The 20,492-nt window shown below is 22.8% G+C and overlaps 1 protein-coding gene across 2 annotated transcripts in view; it reads right to left on the minus strand.

Moving 5' to 3' along the window:
- Positions 1-20,492, minus strand: part of LOC129606097 (interferon-related developmental regulator 2) — a 58,388-nt gene that overhangs the window by 4,075 nt on the left and 33,821 nt on the right. The gene's annotated exons all lie outside the window — the stretch shown is intronic.

Here is a 20,492-nt window from a genome sequence, read left to right on the forward strand (position 1 = left end):
TTTTCAACAATAATCAGCTGCTAGCGTTTGCCTACAATATGACATAAATGTGAAAAGACAAAGCTTTATCTTGTTTATTATTTTTTATTTTAAATTTTTTTGCTTTTGAAAAAATAAATAAAAAGTTTGAATAAAACATTTGACGCACGTAGATATTGGTTTTATATTTAATTATGTGGATAAGGTTTTATAAAGAAATGAACTTTTTCAAATTTTAATAAAAACTTTTAGTTTAAATCATTTATCTTTAAAACCATTAATTTTTGTTTTACACCTAGAACAAATAGTAAACATTTAAGAAGAGTTCGTCATACATGTCAAAGAATGTCAATGAGATACTTAATTTCATTTACGTTTTTTACCATATTTTTATAAGTTCACATTAAAAATTAGAAAAGAAATTTACCTAAATCCTAAAGATAATCATAAGATTTTCATAAAAATTATAAATTTTCATAAGTTTATTCTATTTGGAAAAAACGACTTTAAATAAGAATCAGAAAAATGACAGCCAAATATTAAAAATCAGGGAAAATATATGCAAATGTAAATGTTAACAAATTTCTATAAATTTTGACAAAAGTTTTGCAAGAATTTGAGTGAGAGAGCCTCGTATTTTTCACTTGCTTTCGTATTCGAGCGTCTTTTTTCAAAAATTTTTATAAATTAAAAAAATTCTCCGTAAACAGATCTAAAAAGCGATTGTTGCCATTTTATTTTATTGAGAACCGATTTTAGGATTTTCAATTTCGTCAACATTTTAATTATTTGAGTCAAAGTATTTGCTTAAACTGTAACTTTACTGTTACTATTTTATTATTTTTATAACTTAGAAGATTTCATATAAAAATAATAATTACTTTGTAAATTAAACTCATATTTATTTAACCTTATATTTTAATTTTCAAATAAAAATCTAATAAAATTACATTTTATTTGATTACAGTTAACGAGCGTCACATGCTCACATACATACATACATAATATGTATACTTCTTTTGTGTATTCAGCTTTATTTTTTTTATATTTACGTAATTTTTTTTTTTATACGTAATAATTTTATTTATAATTTTCATATTATCTATGCCACGTTCAATAGGTTGATATTTTAATATCACTCACTGCTTATGCATAGTTCATATACACGAGTATGTCCATATATGTATGTACTGTGTTGATTATATTAAAATCATAATAATCAAATGTACACTTGTAGAATATATGAGAAATAATTAATGTGGTTTTTATTGTTATCAAATCGTTTAAATAAAATTCAATTTTTATCACAAAAAAAAAATCACTTAATATATTATATTGGATGGAATAAAAAAAATTAGGAATAAATAAAAGAATAATGTAAACTTTTATTAAATTAAATTCAAATAAATCAATCTAATTACTTAAATAAAATGATATAAATGTAGTTCAAAAATTTATATTATAATTAGTTGTAATAAAGATAACAAGTATAGAGGATCATATTGAACTCAAAACCAGAAGAATTCTTTGGAACTTTAACAATTAAATACAAGAGATTTTTAATTTAATTCTTAACTGCGTTTGTAATTAAAAATTTAACAAGATTTTAATTTTTATAAATATTTACTAATCGTTCAATTAATATTTGTTATAAATTAAAAATGAAATTTTCTATAAGTAAATTACAGAAGTTGGCCCAAGTTATGTTATCAAAAACAGGAAGTGTAATTCGAAATTGATTTTGAAAAAATTTCAGATATAAAAATTTTCAAAATGAGTGAAAATGACGATTTTTAAAAATCACTACTTTTTGTGAGTTCGTTCTCATATTTGTTTTTAAGTAACAGATAAATGCTGTCCTTTCTGGCATATTTTATACAAACACTTAAACTTGTATACTTTTCATTTTAATAAAAAAACTTTGATTTTTAACTGTAGCTGACTCTGTTCTCAAAAGTAATGGTGCATAATTCATATTTCATTATTAAATTTTAAAAAAAGTTTTATGTCGCCTGGACAAATTACAATTAAAACCTTTTTTACAAAAAAAATTAGGCTAAAAATACTTAAATCAATCTCATATTTCAATATTCTTACGTACAAATTTTACAAATTTATTATTCTATATAAAAACTACTTAAATTTGTCAGGTTCAGGTGATTTATTCGATATTTTTTTAATAGCCACCTTACAACAAAAAGAATATTTTCAATAAAGTTCATAATTAAAAAAAAAAAAACTATGGCGCACACAGTCTTCAAGTAAAAACAAAAAAAATAGAATTTTATGATTTATATACAAACGTACATGCATGTATATAATAAATAAATAGAAGAAAATATTGACCTAGAATTTATATCACCTATATTTCATTATTTTTGTGCACTAGTTATTTCTTTAATAAGAAATTCAATGTAGATTTGACCTAAATAAAGTTTTATTTGCCTTGCACATAAAAATCGTAGTTATTATGCATACCTACTCTCTTTTAATATATGATTTCAGTATACCATTTACAATATGCAAGGATATTTTTCGTATATTACATATTTCAACACGTGCAGGATGTGTACACATAGAATACATACTTTATACATATGTATGGTACATACATACATAATAATATATTTAGGAAAGCGAAACCTATTTGATTTTTTCATATAAAATTTAATAGCTGCCAAATAGGATTAGTGCGACTAGAAAGAAAATATAAAATAAAATATAGTAAAATAAAGGTTCTTGCCACAAAAAAATACATAATTATTTTTAGCCTGAATTATTTTTTATAATTAAAAAAATTTATAATCCTGAAATTTTTTAGTTAGCATTAATGAAAATTATGGGCACCATTAACTAAAACAATATAAGTATAAAATTTATTCAAATAATCTCATTTATAATATCATCAAATATCGAATTGTATATTATTCGAATAATAATAATTTCGTAATAAATAGGTGTCCCGAATAAAAAGAATTAATAAAAATGCTCTTTTATATTTTAAGATACATTATTTGATACAGTAACAATTACAGACTGACTCAATGTAAAAAGTAAAATATTATTTAATCGACAGTTAGACCTGTTTGTGACAATATGATTTGTATTGAGGGTCATATAAAAGTTATGTTAAGAAATTATTGATAATAAACTAACATTCCAAACACACTAAGTAAGAAAAATGCATAAGTGTAACTTAATACACAAAAAAAATACATACATATTAACAAATTTTCGAAATTCAAAATGTCATATTTCTCCCCTTTTAATTTTCCGCACAAGTAATTTCGCATACGCACTAACGCAATAATAATATTATAGTATAACAATATTATAAATAAATTTCTTGAATATAGACCAGAAATACATATTTAATAAATCTAAGTTCAATTTCATTCTTTTTCTAATTTTTACTAATTTTTTCAAAGTTCAATATTATTAAATTGAAAAAAAAAATTTATAAAACAAAATTTCAAATTAAAAAATAATTAAAATTAATATATTTTTATTATAAGGTGTCTGTTTGCCGATCTATTAATATTCTTAATAGAATTTTATAATTTAAATTTTTAAAAAAAGAAAAATTTCTAAAACTAAGCAAGAACAAAAAACATAATTTTTTTTTATAATTTCTCATTCGCATGTTCTTAATTAAATTAAATAATATAATAATAACATAAACAGTAGGTATACCTACATATAACATGTAGTTATATACATATAAATACATAATAAGTTATAAAACATTATTTACATTATATACTTGTTGGTGTGCCTTAAATACAAAATTTTTAGTCTAAATCTAAAAGATTCCACCACTTCAACTTTTGTCGGTCAATCGTTCTTCATTTTTATTTTCTTATTGTTTTTTTTTTTTTTGTATTAATTCAATCACCTCTCAAAAATGAAAACGTGTCAATACAGAATTATAAAATTTTATTTAACACAGTCAATTAATACACTTATTAATTTTTTTGGTTTCACACTCGTTTCAAATAAATTTATTAAAAAAGTATATAATAAAATTGTATATAAATTCTTAATGTATGTATGTGTATTAATTCAACCCCGTTTTGAACTTTTCATATATATGTATATATATTTAATTTAGATTATAATTGTATGTTTGTTTGTACATATGTATATAAAAATTAAAATGCTTTCATCATTTAAATACATCTATGGCTGCTATAAAATATAAGTACATAAAATATAGAATATTTGAATACACATTCAAAAAGTAGGTATATATACATATATACATATAACAAATAATAATATTGAACCAAAAATTGTTAAATTAATAAAAAGCTCATAGGTAGTAAGTTTTGTGAAACAAAAGAATTATAATAGCACAAGAGCATATTGATATAAACACATACATACATTAACAGTCTCTCATTTTTATATAAATACATTCATATACCATAGTATTTGTTCTACATGTCATTTTTAGAACTGAATAATATAGAATTAAATCATGAAATATAAAACAAAATAAAAAACAGGTAGGTAGGTAGGTATATAAAAAAAAATCCAAACAAAAGATATTTTATAAGAGAATATAATATAATATTTTTGAATATCTCTATCTACCAATATAGCTACTCTATTATACACAGTTATATACCATTTATATTATATTTGGATGAACATAGAAATCAAAGTCTAAAAAACAACCTTGAACTTAACATATTTTAAATACAAGAGAAAAAAAAATTCTAGATTTTTAGTTAACTAGCATAAGACTAAGAGAATTATGTATTAATTTTTTTTTGTATATAAATAAAAATTTTTTACATAAACACATAAGCATATTATACATATAACACTTATATGTATAAACATTTATTTTTTTTATTATAATAGTACAATAAATTTGTACTATTATTTAAAAAAAATTTTTTTTTTCGTAAGCTTTTAACAAGTTTTTATTTTATATACTCGAGTATATACTTATGAAATATGTGTATATATATTACATAGCATACACAAACGTACACAATATGTAAATATAATATTTTATTAAAATATTTTACTATGAATTTTTTTTTAATTATTTCGAGTATTTTAAGAATTAACAAGAATTTTCTATATTTATAACTTTTGCCTCGTTTATATTTCAATATTAAGAACTCATTATCTATTTTTTGTAATAGAGATGATACCTTAAAGTATATTGTGTGTGATTAAATTGTACTAATTAATTTTATCTGATATGTCAAAAAATTAACTAAAATAAAGTTCATGACGTTTATGTCAAAAATACAATAAATATTTTTGGTTATATTAAAATTTTATTCAATTTATTACACATTTTTGTAATATTTTGAAAAAAATATAAGGGGTTTTCCATTCATTGATGTGTTAGTCCAAAAAAAGGAAGAATTAAAATAATTTTCTTCAAACAACCAATGAACAACCGAAATAATTGTCTCTTTTTAAAATTTTGCACTGAGCACTAGTGAAGAGAATTTTTTTTACACATACATAAATTGTAGTTCTAGCAGTACAAAGCTCTGATTTACACAGGAATATTTTATTTTAGCAAAGAAATTAACATGACTCTTAACTCATAATACATCAAGTAAATCGGTCAAATTTTTCTTGTATTACAAAATATAATAATTCTATATATTAGAAAAACCACTAGCTGATAAAATATGATTTTTACTAATTTTCTTGACTGATTTTGTCTACTCATAACTCTTTATACGCATAATTGCCTTATTAGTAAAATACAAATTCTGTTAAATATTTTAATACCAAACATGTTATAAGCTTCAATTTGAATCCTGTATAAATTTTCTATATTTTAGTACATACCTACATACATAATATATGTAAATATGTATATCGTATGACCCTACACTTTTACTAATACAATTTTAAAGTAATTATTCATTTAATTTCTTATGTAATACTAAAAATTATTTAATATACAACTATATAAGAAAATTTTTTTTGCACAGTTATAATAATTTGCATATGAAAGTAAAGTGTACATAGTAGTTTATACAACTACGACATGAGGCCAGTAAATTGCATATATGCAATATAAGGTGTGGAGTAAAATTAAAATAGAGAAGAATTTATGAAGGACAAGGTGGAATAGAAAAACGTGGATGGTTTTAATATGAGAATAGAAACATAAGAAAAAAACACAAAATATTTATTCTTAGTACATCAAAAGCAGATTTTATTGCAGAAAAAAATTATGTATAAGTATGTAACTATAAATAAATTATATCTATGTACATACAATATATATTTCTTTGAATTATTATTTTTATTTTTGCAATACAGTTGAATATATATTTACATAAATATAAATATACGCGACATGTATGTATGTGTGTTGTAACATTTTATTTACTATCGTACAGGTAATATTTAAATGAGAAAAAACTGTAAAAAAATTTGTCACATTTTATTCAAAGTATAGATGATGGGCATCTGCTTTATTTACTATATTTTATATATTATATAAAATATAGTATATAAATAGATAATATAAATAGAAAATAAAAACGTGTAAATTCAAGGTGAAAATTCTATTTCTATACACTCAGTGTTTAAAATGTTTCAGTATGAGTATAAGAAGACACATGCTCACAATGTATGAGTTTCAAAAATGTAGCCACATTCAAATGTGAAATTAATGAGAAAAATATGAACTTAAATACAGTACACTCACCACTTATAAGAACTAATTAATGACAGAAGGTGCTCAGATAACAGAATTGTTAGTTTAAGTGGTATTAAAATAGACTAAGAACCACTTGAAATTTTAATTTTTTTGATTATTAAATATTTTCTTTTTTATTTTCTACATGATTTGGAACATTATGCGAATTGCATATTTTTAGATTTTATGTCAAAATCTGTGTTTTATAAGTATTAATACATATAAGAACCTAGTCATTACAAATAATTATGTGTTCACACAACTTATCGTTTCTGTCCGTACGATTTAATATAACTGTGAGTCTACTGTAATTAGAATTTATTAAAAATCTTAACTAAAACCAGTGTTTAATTATACGCCTCATTTTATGCAATTTTAAATATTTTACAATTTAAATGAACAACTTTAACAATACTGCAAATTAAAGAAAATTCTGAATTATAAAATAAAAATTTACAAATTCTGATTTAAATTTTTGAAAGTATAAAGATTGGGTAAAAATGAAAAAAAAATCGCACAAACGAAGGGCTGAAAAGTAAATGGAAAGTTAAGTACTCTTGACTCTTTTAAAATGTTATATAGATAATTCAAGCAAATTGAATAAATTTTTTCTAATTGAATTAATTCAAAAAATTCTAAAAATTAAAAGAAAATTAATGAATAAAAATTTTAAAAATAAATATACAAATGCTTTTATTACAACATAATTTTTTAAATTTAAAGGAAAAATTAATTTTCTAAGAATATAATTTTATTCCAAGGTTATAGAATATGATTTTGAAAAAAAAGTACAATAAATGTTGTACTTAAAGGTTAAAAATGTAAAAATTAAATTTAGAAATAAAATACAGAATCGGTTGACCTCGAATGCAAAGAGACAAATTTTTTTTATTTTAATATTTTATAAAATTTTTAAATATTTTTTTGACTTTGTTTTGTGTTGAGAAAATTTTGAATTAATTGTAAAGAAATTGAATAGTTTCCCAATATTTTTTTAAAATTTATAATTATTATTTTATGTCAATAGCAATTTTAGAACATATTAAAAAGAAATTAGTAGATCATTCCAAAAAAAACACAAAAATAATAATTGATGTTATCAAAATTGCAAACTTTAACCTTGACTTTGACTACTTTTTCGTTAAACTTTGAATATGAAAAAGCTTGAATATAAGAGATTTTAAACCAAAAATATAATTTCTAATATATGTAGATATACATATGTATATAATGAGACCTTCCTACTGATAAGAAGCCCTTATAGAAAATATATTTTTCCAATTTAAAATTAATAAAATTTTAAAATTTAATCTATGTATTACAATAGATATTTGAATTTATTGAGGATTTGAATTCATTATTTTCAATTTGGGTTCTTGCCGATGCTTTTATCATGCAATAAATCATAATTTTTCTTGAAATGCTCTTCTAAAAATTCGATTCTCAAATTTCTTGAATTTCTTAATAAATCTCAACCTTTTTTGCCTAAGTCATCTGGGACTTTAAAAATTTTAACTACTTACAACTAATTAAAATTTTTTGACTCATTAAATTTGATGTTATTGATTTATGTTACTATTCACATTTCGGGCAATACCTGATAATTAAACAATGTATTTCATTTTCTAATTAAAGGCCAATTACTACATTTATTAAATTTAAAAAAAATTTTTAAAAATTCAATTTTATTCTTGTAAGTATTCAATTTTTAAAATATATTCAAACTGTTTTTACTTATATTCTGTCCACATCAGATTTTTTATTTATAAAATATAGATAATAAAAAAAAATACAATTAATATAACACAAATTAAAAATAAATTTTCTGGTTTTTTTCATTTATTTTATAACTGATAACGAAACGGAAATTTTGTGAGGTTAATTAACATACAAACACATACATAGAATATAGAATATGTAGTTTTAATATAAAAAAAAAGTAATTACTGCTAAATTGAAAATCAGAAAAGTAATTAAATTTTATCATTTCAAATTTACTAAATTGATATTCTAAATTTTGCAGCTAGATAGTCAGTCGTTTTTGTTTGTTTTGTTTTTGTCAACTGATATGGTTGACAAGATTTTCTTTGTTCAAGCATTAACAAACAATATTATTGGAATATTTGAATTTAAGAAAATATTTTTATATAAATTGCAATTTTCTTATCAAAATTAAAATTGACAGACACACAATGAACATTATATTCAATTATAATTAAATTTTTGTTTGAAATATGCAATAATATAAGAAGAAACGCTGAACAAATTCAGTAATAATAAAATGAGTTCAATGGCGAAGAAAATGTTATTTTAACTAATTATTACTTAAGTTATTGCGAACCAATTTTTTTATTGAATTTTAATAACAAGGAATACTACATTATAAAACAAATGTCAAAATAACAATAGCATTCGAATTTCGTTGGTCTGAGAATTGGAATTTCATATATACAATTATGCCCCTTGTATAACAAATCATAAACAGAAATAATTTTGTATAACACAAGGAAACTAAGTCTAAAAGAAATTCTTTACAAAATTTAATATTTAGAGGCACAAATTCATACAACAAATGGTATTCAACATAGAATCCAGGACCTTATTAGCAATAAGAACAAAAATAATTTGTTTTTTTATGCAAATTCTGTTCTGGTATTCGTCTAGCATCATATTTTTAATTTATAGTTAAAAATTTATGTTTCCGAAACAGTCAAACAATTGTATGAAAATTTTTTAAAAATTTTAGCAAAATTCAAAGCTGAAATTTAATTTAGACTAAAGACAATAGAGAGCACACAATTATTAAATATAAAAAATAATCAACAAAAATATTAAGTAAATATTTTAGTATCTGTAATTTTTTAATAAGTTAAAAAAAAAAAACCGCATAAATTTACAAAATTGTGTTGTGTTTATTTTTTTATAAGCATTCACTTAATTTACACGTGATATTCAATTTATTGCGTGTCATATGAAGCTATTTATAAAAATATGTAAATAGTGCGCACTTACATAAATGTTTAAGTAAAAAAATTAAATGAAAATATTTTGTTAATATTCAATTGAACATGTCGAATAAATTACAAAATATAATTTTAATTACTCTCTTGAAATTCGTCTATCTTGTATAACACTACTGAAAATTGTAAGTAATTTTTATTGGTCGAAATATAATAAATTGCATTTCGTCTTGTAATTGCAGTGAATTCTTATAAAAAAGCAGTTTTTATTATTGAGAACTATTTAAATTTTATGAAAATAAATGTGGACTTTTTAATTTGTTTAAATTTTATTAAATAAATATAAAAAAAAATTCCATAATATTTTTATTTATTTAGGACAATTATTTCATTTTATTATCATTTTAAAATTAAATTTTGTTAATCCAAAATTATTTTAAAATTATTTGCAAATTGATAAATTTTTGTTTGACTGTGACTGATAAATTTTTGTTTTGACATATAGCGATAATTGTGGTGGGGTTTCAAATGTAACACAATAACAGTCAACACTTAACACTAAAAAACCACAAAATAGATCGAGTTTTCTTCATAAACTATAAGGAGAAACTCAAGAAAAAAAGTCCAGCTCCTTAAATATAAAACAACCTGCTCTCTTTATAAAATTCAATATTAAGATAATATATTTGTGCGTAGTAATGATCGTTGTCTCATAAATTCAATACTTAAATTAAAATTATTAGAGTGATTAAATTATTTATTACGTCATAATAAAATTAAATGGTTGTTTTTTTACTAGTAAAGAGAATTAATCACTCACTTTTATACTTTACTTTATATTTTCGATTACAAAAATGCAAATAAACATTTTTTTACTCAATGATCTCAATAATTTACGCAAATATTCTCAAGAAAACCTCTTTTCAATAATAATTAATAACAATGATAATCGATTTTGTTTAACATTGTGATTTCAATTTCACTTTTTATATAGCTTAAAAAAAATTATGTACACTAAAGGTGTATGTTTGTGTGTGCTATATATATGTACACAACATATACATATTTACACACATTCATATATGTAACATTGTAACTATAAATTATCTTACGCGTAAGTACTTTTAAAAGGAAAAACAAAAAAACTTTGCAATATGGAAAAATAAAAAAAAGGGCAAGTACAAAAGGCAAGGTAAAAAAATATCGAAGGTTTCGAAAGTCTTATAAATTTAATAAAGAATAAAGAATATTTTAAAAATAAATTCTCTTTTTTTAAATATATACAACAAATTTAATTTGTAAAACAAGACTTCATTTTCAATACGGGATAGCACGATCTCTTGAACATTTTACAGAAAAAACTCAAATAATGTAAATCGAAAGAATTGTAAAAATTTTTATAACATTTCACATACATATATATATACGTATATAAATATCTGATTTAAAAACGGGAGTATTTCAATTAATTTCAAAGTACTCACATAAATGATAGTTTTTATCAAATGATACTGTGATTTACAACCAAATATAAGCTATAAAAGGAAACCTTTTAAATGTAAATACGACGGTGTATAAAATTGAAAAGTTGATTTCAGTAAACCAGACATAAAAAATTATGCAAAAAAAATATAAAAAAAAAAACATTTCATATTTTTATGCACTGTATAAAATTTCAAATTACATAATTATAACACCTGAAGAGATCCATTACAAAACTTACAATTATATTACATATTTGAGATGGAAGAAATGAATAAGATATCATAAACTAAAACCTACTTATTGATAGAAAAGTTTGATCAAAATTTTAAGTCGCGTTTAGTTTTAGACTTCTTCAACGTTCAACAAAAAGTAGCGCAACAGTCACACAAGTGTATGCATTGAATGTACGAGTATGCACTGCATTTAATTTATACCCTATCTCATATAAATAAATTTTATTTTAGACAAATAAATTTTAGGGAGAGAAAAGGTGTGGGAAACATAAAAAAAGAACGGCATGCATTTGCTCAATGCATACTCGTACATGTGTAAACAAACTCATTGAAAAATGTTATTTTATTAACTAAGCCGATTTTGGCAGCTTTTTTACCGACCGCATTGTGTATACAATAAGGTAGGTTAATTTACTTTATTGCAGCAGAATGCATAATTTCTTATAAAATTACACTCATAGCGTAAGTGAATTTTTAAAATAAATGAAATGAAATATTTCGCCAATTATCTTTAAAAATTCTTTAAATAATTATTAGCAAAAATTTAAAATTAACATCATAACAAAATGTATACATAAAAAAATATACACTTACTTTAGAGTACATAGGGGTACATGAAAATCACTTAAAATAATTAATGATTTTACTCAATTATTATATTGAATAAGAATGACCATTTTAATGCTCCAAATTTCAAAATAGCCATTTAAAAATTTTTTTTACATGAAATAATTATGGATCTAGATTTTTTTTTTCATTAATTTCTACTTTCACTAGCTAGAAAATTACAAGTATGTTTGGATGTTTGTATATATATTTTTGAAAAAATATGAACTATATGTGCATAAGTATGTATATAAATAATTGCTTAACATACAATTCATATTAAGAATTTGTATATGTGTGAATAATATGTTCACATGTTAATTAAATAAATTATGAAAGCCTTTATGAAAAATATTTATGACGAGAAAAAAAGAATAAATTATTTATTAGAAGTCTTAAATATTTTTAAAAACAAATTATTTTTAGAAAAAGAAAAATGAAAATTATTGTTTTGTATTTTTTGTTTAATTATTTTATAGAGCCATTTGACCAATAACAATCATAATGAATTTAGTTTCTTTTAATAACCCAGTCCCATTTAAATCATAATTATAACATTTAATCTAATTATTCATTCATAGAATATGAAATTATGCAAAACTGGTGAAATATAAAATATAAAAATTTTTAATTTTTGTTTTTCTTACAAAAAATATTTGTGAAAATGCCTTAATTAACTATTGAAATAAGAACATATTTTAATTTAGCAATTACAAAATAAAAGATATTTGAAAAATTACTGAAAATTCAAGCCATTTTCCAATATTTTTAACATTTTAATTTTGTAAACTTTGATTTTCACAAAAAAAAATTACGACTTAAAATTAAACTTTAGTGTGCACAATTTAAATTAAACTGCGAGTCATTTTTGTGCTCACTTAAGAGCGCTATGCCGCAAATATTCCCAACCCTCAAATAAATCCTAATTCAAAATATACAAACATGAGCTTTTGCACTTACAATTAAAAGTTGTGATTTAATTATTAATAAAATAAATATAACTTTTCAAAATTATAAACAGAAAATCAAATTCAATTTATCAGTCATATTCAGAAAGAATGCTTTCTGCAGAAACTTTTAACAAATTATCATTTAAGGAAGAATTCTTAGTACACACAGTAGATGTGAATTTTTTCAATAGTAGGATTTAGTTGCATTCAAGTTGAATCAAACAAGAATTATATGTACTTACAAAAAAAAAAATGCATTTATCATTATTATACAATCTCATTATTGAGGTTGTCTTTGCGCAATAGTCAAAACGTTTTCCCGCAAAACAATAAATTTTTGCCAGAGTGTGGTCAAAACAAAAAACAACATTACCCGTAATACATTTCTTCCGACGAATTTTCATTATTATATTAATTTATAGACTAGAAGATGTTAGAGATTCTAATATATGTAAGTTTAGAATGCAAAATGATGATAACAAACACTTCCGCTATGCAACCATTTATAAACTTTGCCTGAATAATAGTTCTAAGTTTTATACTTTTAAGTAAAATCAAAAATACAACAAGAAAAATTTTTAAAATTATTTTATGTTATCGTTAGCGGAATGTCTACACACACTTCTTGATATAAGATTCCACTTTTAATATCTTATGTTAGTGTATCGATAATTAAATGTTATACCTGTATGTACATTCTACAATAATAATTTTATTTACGCTAAGCGATTTTCTTTATATACAAAAGAGAGAAATAGAAAACTTTCATGACAAAAACATAAAAATAAATAAGAGTGAAAAATTTCAATATCCGTATAAATTCTTACATTCATACTCTCTTGTATATATATATATATATATACAAATATACATTCAATGTATGAATTTATGTACTAATACATAAATTTATATATATTTATAATAAATCACATTTGCAATGAGATGAAGGTTTCAATAAAAATTTTACAATGAAAAATGTTAGCGTAATTTGTAGGAAAACGTATATTTTTGTGTCTCAATAAGTTTTCGCACTTTGTTCTCTTTGTTTTCCTTTCAATAAATTTAAAAGTTTCTAGAAACTTGCGTCACAACTCACAGATATTTTCTGACTTGAAAAATTCCGAAATAAAACGAAGTATATATAGTAAAAAAAACGAAAACGTTGCATTTTATATTAAATTCATTTTAGCTATAATTCTATTTTTGTGTATATGTATATGTAAGCAATGTAACTAAGTACACATTTTTTAATATTAAAATAAAAAATTAGATTACAACACCTTTAAACGAACTTGTTTCAATGAATAACGAAAGTTTTTTTTATTTTTATCTGAAAGAGAGACAATTCCATAGAGACACAATGAAATTTTTTAGAAATTTTTAACAATATTCGTGAATTTTTCGTAATTGTGTTTGGTTCTGTATATTTTAATTGTACTTCAGTAAATATGAAAGCAAATTCGAGTACGCTGTTCCAACGAATTTTTGCTTTTCTTCAGGAACAGTTTTACTATATTTATTACTTTAATGGATATGACTGGGATGATTAATGTTGTTATTTAATTAAGCTTCCCCGTAAAACTTATTTCGTTCAATAATATGAGCTTTATTTCAAATTTTTAATAAATGTTTTTAATGCATTGCAACACCATCAAAATTTATTTATTTAATTATCGAAATCAAATTTCTTAATTGAAATTGATTTATAGTATGCCACTGTATATATAATATTATTTTAACTACATATATCTATTTTTATATGATATATACTAACACAACAGGTTAGTGATAATATTAAAAACAAAATAAAAGCTTTTAATTTTATATACATATAAATTTTATTTATTATTTTTCATGTGCACATGTTGTTGTAGATTGTGAAGGAAAGTTATAAATTTCAATGAGGAAAATTTTATATACATACATACGAGTACATATAAATTTTTTTTTTGCATTAAAAAGCGAAAATCTCCCTTGAAAACATTTTGAAACAATTTTTATGTAAGAGAAACATAAAAAATATTCTGTCTATATACATTTGGGTATACCTACTTATGTCACGTGTATTTTAATTTATATTATATACACGTTATATACATATGTATAGATGTGTAGGTATGTGTATAAAAATGGCTTAATTTCTAGTATTGTTAGCTTTCATTTTGTTGTTTTTATTTTGCGGAAATGTTAAGAGGTTATTCTTTTATAATCTTTTTCATATAAATATTTTTCCTTTCACAACAAGGCTACAAAAAAATTTTTACTTTCTGAAATCAAAAGATTTATTAAAATTCGATGAGGAATTTTTTTTTTTTTCATAATATTATACAAATTATTCAATTGCAAATTATTATTTAATTTTAAATTATAATTTTTTTATATAGTTTTTAATGATATTATTGAAAAATCAATTTAGGAATCAAAAAAAAAAGAATTTAAAAATGTAGCTATGCATAAAACATTCCCACAAATCTTTGTTTTTATTTTTCATAAAATAACCTTAAAAATATGCAATTTTTATGAAATAGTCTTAGTTGTCCTCTCAGCAAACAATAACTATCAAAATATTATGTAGGTTATTTTGAATAAAAACAAGTAAAAACGTTTCAGTCGGTATAAACCGATTGAATTATACCCTGCACCTTTCGTTATTGTGTAGCAATCACTCGAACCTGTGAAATCATTCTATAGAAACTTCACGGACATGTCTGACCTGGACATCCTGGCTATAATTGGACATCCGACTGCCAAGTTTCATGAATCTGACTTTATTATTTTTCCAAATATGTAAAAAAAGCTTTTGGGGTTGTATGGCAAGTACCCGAACCTGTTGAGCAATTCCACTAAAACTTCACAAATATATCTTATCTATAATCGGACACACAACTCCCAAGTTTCATGAATCTGACTTTATTATTTTTCCAAATATTAAGAATAAGCTTTTAGACTTGTATGGGAGCTACTCGAACCTGTCAAGCAATCGCACCAAAACTTTAGAAATATGTCTGACCTATAATTGGACACACGACTGCCAAATCTCATGAATTTGACTTTATTATTCTTCCAAATATTTAAAATAAGCTTTTAGACTTGTATGGGAGCTACTCGAACCTGTCAAGCAATTCCACTAAAACTTCACAAATATATCTCATCTATAATCGGACACACAAATGCCAAGTTTCATGAATCTGACTTTATTATTTTTCCAAATATTAAGAATAAGCTTTTAGACTTGTATGGGAGCTACTCGAATCTGTCAAGCAATTCCACTAAAACTTCAGAAATATATTTGACCCATAATTGGACACATGACTGCCAAGTTTCATGAATCTGACTTTATTATTTTGCCGAATATAAAAAATTTGCTGTTGGAGTTGTATGGCAGCCACCCGAACCGGTGCAGCTATCTCATTATAATTTTTAGAGCATGTGTAGAATATAATTGGACACATGTATACAAAATCTTATATTTATAGCTTTATTAGTTTTTGAAATATTTAAAATAAACTCTTGGAGTTGTATGGCAGCTACCCGAACCCGTTGTCCGACTTAGTCCAATAACAATAGGGTTCGTCCTTGGCACAAAAGAAAAAACTTGTGAAAGTTTGGTGTCGATTGCATTATTCGTTTTTGAGTTATCGTGTGATCGGACGGACGGACGGACGGACGGACGGACGGACGGACGGACGGACGGACGGACGGACGGACGGACGGACGGACGAACGGACGGACGGACGGACATGTCTAAATCAACGCAGAATTTTACGCTGAGCAAGAATATATATATATGTCCATACCGCAGATGACTCCTTTAAGTAGTTACAAACTCCATACCAAAGTTAATATACCCTTCACGAAGTGCAGGGTATAAAAATATTTGGCTCGACAAATTTCAATAAAATTTTACAATAAATAGCAAAAACCAAACAAAAAAAAAATAAACTATAGTTACAAGTTGAGTTAAAATTTTCGTACTCTAATAAGGGCACTACGACAATTTTTTGAATTATTTTATGAAATTTTAAATTATTAGACAAATACACCAGGCATTTATCAAAATTCCTTTTTATTTCGTCCATATTATGAAGTAATGCATATTTAAACCCTTTTGAGAAAAATATGTTATAAAGACTTGATCCCATATAACTGTCCGAAATGATATAATGAGAGTTTCCAGAAAACATAAAATTTGAATATTTCATAAATATGCCGAAATTCCGTCCGAAAATTCTAAAACATACCAAAAATTGTTTGTAAATGTGGAATTATTCGAAAGTATACATTTAATATTTCGAAACCTAATACTGATCAACTTACACAAATAAAATATTCTGTGTTAAATAAGATATTCTGCATTTTGCCATTATATTTTTGTATATAATTGTATACCAAAACGAAAATAAATAAATGATATAATATGCCAATTTCCACAAAAATATTGAATTTTCAAAAATGTTTATATTGTAAATTAAAAAAAAAGCTTTATTAAACAAAATTTAATAAAGCTTTTTTTTTTTAAGAAAATTATTAAACAAAATTTGCTTTCGATCAATTGTATTAAAAAATTAGAATTATGTAATATTTTGATAGAAGAAGGCTCTATATAACATCCAACAACCCCCACTTTACTACTCATTTGCCCTATAAAAACTCTCTTATTTTAAAATATAAATCCAGTTATACGATATCGAATTAGAAAATCTTTTTTTTAGCAAAAAAAAACAATTTGACCATTACGAAAATTTAAAATTAAAAATAAATATAGAAAAAAAAGCATTTTATTTTATGCACCAATAATTATAAAAAATTGCTGAAATGCTAAAATTGATTTAAATTTTATTTCTTAATTTCAAGTATAACAGAATAATTTAGCATTAAAAAACATTAAAATATTTTTTGAAAAAAAAACATTTTGTTTTTCCTGCTATCTGAAATTAAAATAATTCATTTTACTTGTTTTAATATACATACATATACTCGTATATTTTACAAACATAATCGCATATTTACAAACTCTATAGCTAAATTTTATGTAGCTTAATACTTAATATTATGCTTTTTTTAACACGTTTTCAATTTTCATTTAAATTTGTTGTCACGAGTCAATGTGGTTGCGGTTTATTGTCACCAAAAAAAAAATAATAATGATGATTACATTTCCGAATTGATCATAATTGCAATTTATTTTAGAGGTTTAAAAAACAAGACATATTTCAACAAATTAACATCATTTTAAGTAAAACAATGGTATTGAAAGCAGCATATTTTGTTTTACAATTTTTCAGTTCATAAGTTGCAGTAGTAATAATAATGGAATTTTCGTTATTTCTATTAATGACGCTAAATATTTCAAATACTGAAATCAAATAAATAGATGTCATATACTAAACATACACATAAAATACTCAGTAGGCAGATGGAAGAGTAAAATGGTTTGTTTGTATTAGACAATTTACTTTAAATTTGTCATTTTAAATGGTTCCGCGACTTACCATTTTACATAAATCTTATGGCTTATCAGTAGGTATAAACAAGTATTTTTTTAAAAACCGCCTCGCAAGACTCTTTTTTAGATCTTTTAAGTGCTGGAAAAATTATTCCCTTAATAAGAACGTGAAGAGTAAAAATTTGAAAACAATTTTTATGGTGCCTTGATTGGCAGATTAATTGATTAAATTTAAGATTTTAAATTTTAAGTTTTAAAACTTTAAAATTAATCTTTTCTATTACATTTATTTATTTAAATGGCATTTTCAACATGAAATTGAAATCATAATTAACCGGTCTTTTATTTATCACCTTGTCTAGCTTTCAAGTATAGAAATTAAAATATTTTAAATTTAAAAAAGAAAAAATTAAATTTAAGTTAATCGTGTGCAAATTAAATTTTTTATTTATTGAATAATAAAATAAACAAAAAATCTATACTCAACACACTTATTTGGAAAATGAATTTTCCGGAAGAAATCATATTTTTTTACATATACAATATATTTTGTCTATATACTTATAATTTATAATAAAAATAAAAAAAAATTAAATTGAAAATTTGTGAAAAATTGTACAAAAATATGTATGAGTGTGTGTATTGCAGACAAATATTATAAATATAAACATATGGGGTCCGCATATCAATTTAATATATGCATTCTTATATACAAATATTGACATATATGAACTATATACATTGTGTATGTACATTACGTATATTATGTACTTATATAAATAATAAAATATTTAATTTCACTGTTAAATACATCAATAAAATTGGAGGTTAATTTCTTGTCGCCAAATATTCAATAAATTTTTTGCTTTTTTCTGTGTTTCCTAATTAACAGTACATTATAAAAACTTTTTCACACCTTTTAGAAAATTAAAAATTTTCATTTGTAATAAGGAAAATTGCGTGAAGATGGAACTAGCAAATGTCTTTTGAAAACCCTGCAATGAAAATTAATATTTTTGCACTTCATTTATTTAATGAATAAAACTTCTTGCTTTCTGAATTAAATGTTTCTTAAGGAATTCACTGAAATGCGGTTTGAGGAATATTTTGACTAACATTGAAATAGTAAAAAAAACTCAGTTACAATTAAACGCAAAAAGTATTTTAAAAAATTGAGAACTTTATTATCGCCATCCCTGTTTTGATCTAAATAATATACAAAATCAAAATAACACAAATTCCAAAAAAATATGTGTAATTTTATGCAGAAATCCAACGAAATTTGAAAATATTCACATACAACAAAAATTTATTAAGGCGATTTGGGCTTTATAAGCTCTCTTAATTTTGACATAATTATAAAGGACGTCGTTTATAGAACTGTTTATTTTCGATTTTAAACTATATAAATTGTTTAAAAAAAAAAGACCAAAAAAAGAGAAAATATTTCCAATCAAAACTGTTTCATTAACACATGCCATAAAATAAATTGCCAAAGATAAATTAACGTATTTGTATTATATATAGGTCATACATTTCAATTAAAAGTGGTTCGTTTGAAAGGCGTCATAATTTTAAACATTAAATTGCGTGGGATGTCATGAAACAACGCGTGTACTTTCAAAAACAAAATTTTCTATTAAAATTACATACATATATGCAGCTATAATTATCACATGTTTACTAATATATTTCCTAAAATTCAATTAAACAAGGAAATATTTGCATTCAATATATACGTACGTATATATATTAAGGCTATAGGTAAATAATTTCCTATTATATAACGTTTATTTAACACTTTTACATTTTTGCTAGAAATGAATATATAAGATAGAAGAAAATAAAGTGAAATTATTCTCAACATAAAATATTTAAATATATGAATGTAATAATGTATATATATACGTATGTATACACATGTGAGTACACCGACGCAAGAAATTTTTATGTATTCTAATATGCAAAAGGATCCTTCAAGAATGTAAAGTAAATATAACTTTTAAAGTGCACTGATTTTGTGGTCTACACTACAAAAAAAATACAGACAGCCTTTAAATTAAGCCATTCAATTTTTGTCTTGTAATGAATCGAATTTTTTGACCTTAATTACACTAAGTTTGTTTAAACGTAAGCAGATATTAA

This window comes from Condylostylus longicornis, unplaced genomic scaffold (assembly GCF_029603195.1).
Source record: "Condylostylus longicornis isolate FDR11 unplaced genomic scaffold, ASM2960319v2 ptg000017l, whole genome shotgun sequence".
Lineage (NCBI taxonomy): Eukaryota > Metazoa > Arthropoda > Insecta > Diptera > Dolichopodidae > Condylostylus > Condylostylus longicornis.